The sequence below is a fragment of the Gossypium hirsutum genome, chromosome A03, assembly GCF_007990345.1.
Source record: "Gossypium hirsutum isolate 1008001.06 chromosome A03, Gossypium_hirsutum_v2.1, whole genome shotgun sequence".
NCBI classification, from domain to species: Eukaryota; Viridiplantae; Streptophyta; class Magnoliopsida; order Malvales; family Malvaceae; genus Gossypium; species Gossypium hirsutum.
In genome coordinates this window covers 93149947-93153694 of record NC_053426.1, presented here as the reverse complement: position 1 = coordinate 93153694, position 3748 = coordinate 93149947, and the positions used below count along the sequence as shown (strand labels likewise).

Sequence of the window (3748 nt, the reverse complement as noted above, 5' to 3'; positions counted from 1 at the left end):
ACAGCAAGTTGTTCAGTTTGATGGTTTGCAGGATGAAGATCCCAACACTCACTTAGCAAACTTTCTGGAATTTTGCGATACATTTAAAATCAACGGCGTTTCTGATGATGCCATTTGTCTTCGGTTATTCCCTTTTTCATTAAGGAACAAAGCTAAACAGTGGCTGAGCTCGTTACCACAAGGGTCAATTACTAGTTGGGAACAAATGACCGAAAAATTCTTACTAAAATATTTTCCGCCGGCTAAAATGGCTAAATTACGTAATGACATCTCTTCTTTTGTGCAGATAGATTTAGAAACCCTCTACGATGCATGGTAGAGATACAAGGACTTACTAAGAAGGTTCTCTCACCATGGGTTACTACTTTGGCTCCAAGTTCAAACATTCCATATTGGTCTGAATCCTTCGACTCGGCAAATGGTTGACCCAGCTGCTGGTGGAACCATAAATAATAAAACACCGGAAGATGCCTATGAGTTTATAGAGGAGATGTCACTAAATAACTATCAGTGGCAAGTCATGAGGACAAAGCCAATGAAAACAGCCGGCGTTTATAATGTCGATTCGGTCACCATGCTCTCTAATCAGGTAGAACTTTTAAATAAAAAGATTGATGGTTTTCTTAATTCTTCACAGGTTCACCCAGTAATGCAGTGCGAAGCAAGTGGAGGTGGAACAAACCATTCGGAATACCAACCTTATGGCCATAACATGGATAACGAGCAACTAAACTACATGGATAATAATCCTCGACCTCAAAACAATCCATTTAGTAACACTTACAATGCAGGTTGGAGGAACCATCCCAATTTTTCGTGGGGAGGCCAAGGAAATCAAAGACCACAACATCCTCCAGGTTCAGCAACCACCCTACCAACAGGAAAAGAAGCGAAACCTTGAAGAGATGCTCTCAAATTTTATATCAGTGTCAGAAACCCGTTTTTAGAATACCGAGGTAGCACTTAAGAATCAACAAGCATCGATCCAAGGGCTCGAAACTTAGATAAGCCAGCTATCCAAACTGATCTCGGAAAGACCACTAGGAAGTTTACTTAGTAACACCAAATCAAAAGAGCATGTCAAAGCAGCTACATTAAGGAGTGGGAAAGTGTTAGTGGAATCTGAAAAGAAGTTGGCATAAGAAGCCGTGGAAAGCGAAAGGAGGGAAAAAAAACCTGAAAATAGTGACAAACCAGTGCCGGAGGAATATAAACCACCAGTTCCATATCTAGCAAAATTGAAAAAAGATCGCATTGATGCACAATTCAGTAAGTTTCTTGAACTTTTTAAACAATTACATATCAACTTACCTTTTGTTGAAGCCATCTCGCAGATGCCTACCTACGCAAAATTTTTAAAGGAGCTTCTAACAAATAAAAGGAAGTTCGAGGACTTATCTACAGTAGAACTCAATGAGGAGTGCTTAACCATACTCCAAAACAAGCTGCCAAACAAACTGAAAGATCCAAGAAGTTTTACTATCCCTTGCTTAATTGGTAGTCTGAATGTTGAAAAAGCACTAGCTGATTTAGGCGCTAACATTAATTTGATGCCATACAAAATGTTCAACCAACTTGGTCTTGGGGAACCTAAACCTACTAAGATGAGTATTCAATTAGTCGATAGATCTGTTAAATATCCTAGGGGTATTATAGAAGATGTACTCGTAAAAGTAGATAAATTTATATTACCAGTTGATTTTGTTGTGCTTGACATGGATGAAGATGTGAAAGTACCCTTAATTTTAGGACGCCCATTTCTAGCCACTGCTAGAGCTGTAATCGATGCGGGTCAGGGTAAATTGGTACTTAGAGTAGGTGACAAGGAGATTATCTTTAAAATTTACGATGCTATGAGATTCTCTAGGGAGCAGGATGATTCATGTTATTTTATTGATTCTATTGATCATATTACTCAAGACTCTTTTCAGGAAATTGTACAAGAGGAGACGACAGAACCGTATCCAGCTCAAGGCGAGGAGACATGTGAGGAACCTAATGACCATTCGTCAAGCCAAGTAGAATATGAGGGCGTTAAGATAAATGATGAACTTAAGCAAAAACCCTCTATTGAGGAGCCTCCCAAACTAGAACTTAAACAATTACCAAACCACTTAGAATACGCATTCCTTGGAAATAATTCTACATTACTAGTTATTATTGCTTCTAATTTGCAACCCAAGGAGAAAGAGGAATTAATCCAAGTATTAAAAGAACATAAAAAGGCCATAGCTTGGAAAATTTCTGACATTAAAGGAATCAACCCTTCTTTTTGTACCCACAAAATTTTGATGGAAGATTAATGCAAACCGTGTGTGCAAGCTCAAAGACGTCTGAACCCCAACACGAAGGAAGTTGTAAAAGCCGAGGTAATTAAACTTCTAGATGCTGGAATTATTTGTCCTATTTCTGACAGTTCTTGGGTAAGTCCAGTGCAGGTTGTCCCCAAAAAAGGAGGCATAACGGTTGTGACCAACGAGAAGAATAAATTAATCCCAACAAGAACAGTCACAATATGGAGAGTTTGCATAGACTACAGGAAACTAAATGATGCCCCAAGAAAAGATCACTTCCCCTTGCCATTCATTGATCAAATGTTGGAAAGATTATCTGGACACATGTATTACTGCTTTCTAGACGGACTCTCTAGTTACTTCCGAATCCCAATAGCTCCTGAAGATTAAGAAAAGGCGACATTCACATGCCCAAATGGTAAGTTCGCTTATCGTAGAATGCCTTTTCGATTATGTAATGCTCCTGCCACTTTTCAGCGCTGTAGGATGGCCACATTCGACGAACTCGTGGAAGATATCATGGAAGTATTTATGGATGATTTTTCAGTATTCGGTAACTCTTTCCATCTCTGCCTTAAAAATTTAAAACGAGTCTTAATAAGATGTGAGGAAACAAACCTTGTGCTTAATTAGGAGAAATGTCACTTCATGGTTCAAGAAGGTATTGTATTAGGGCATAAAATTTCTAGTAAAGAGATTGAGGTGGATAAATCTAAAATAGAAACAATAAAAAAATTACCACCTCCTAGTTCAGTTAAGGCTATTGGAAGCTTTTTAGGACATGCTGGTTTTTATAGAAGATTTATTAAGGATTTTTTAAAATAGCTAAGCCTTTGACTAAATTGCTAGAAAAAGATATACCTTTTAACTTCGATCAGGAATGTTTAGAAGCATTTAATACTTTAAAGGACAAATTAATTAATGCTCCAATCATAATTGCACCTGATTGGAACTTGCCATTTGAACTAATGCGTGATGCGAGTGACTTTGCAGTAGGTGCAGTATTGGGACAGCGAAGAGACAAGTATTTTCAACCTATCTATTACGCCAGTAAAACCTTAACGGCTGCACAAGAAAATTATACTACTACGGAAAAAGAGTTGCTAGCTGTGGTTTTTGCATTTGATAAATTTTGATCGTATCTCATATTGTCTAAAGTTGTTGTTCACACTGACCATTCCACCTTTCGCTACATTTTAACTAAAACTGATGCAAAACCTTGACTCATTCGATGGATTCCCCTATTGTAGGAATTCGACTTGGAGATTCAGGATAAGAAAGGAGCTGAAAATCTCATGGCTGATCATCTTTTCAGGCTTGAGAAATCCAATACCGGAGAACTAGATGAAGTTGAAATAAATGATTCGTTCCCTGAAGAACAATTTTTCGTTACATCTAACTCTGAGGTACCTTGGTTTGCAGACATCGCAAATTTTTTAGCTGCTAACATTATC

The 3748-nt window shown here is 38.0% G+C and overlaps 1 non-coding gene across 1 annotated transcript; it reads right to left on the bottom strand.

Annotated features, from left to right (window-relative positions):
• Positions 1–253: 253 nt before the first annotated feature.
• On the bottom strand, positions 254–360 carry LOC121227700 (small nucleolar RNA R71). Its single transcript, XR_005925233.1, has one exon. It is a non-coding gene; the product is annotated as a small nucleolar RNA R71 (small nucleolar RNA).
• Between the last annotated feature and the right edge of the window lie 3388 nt (positions 361–3748).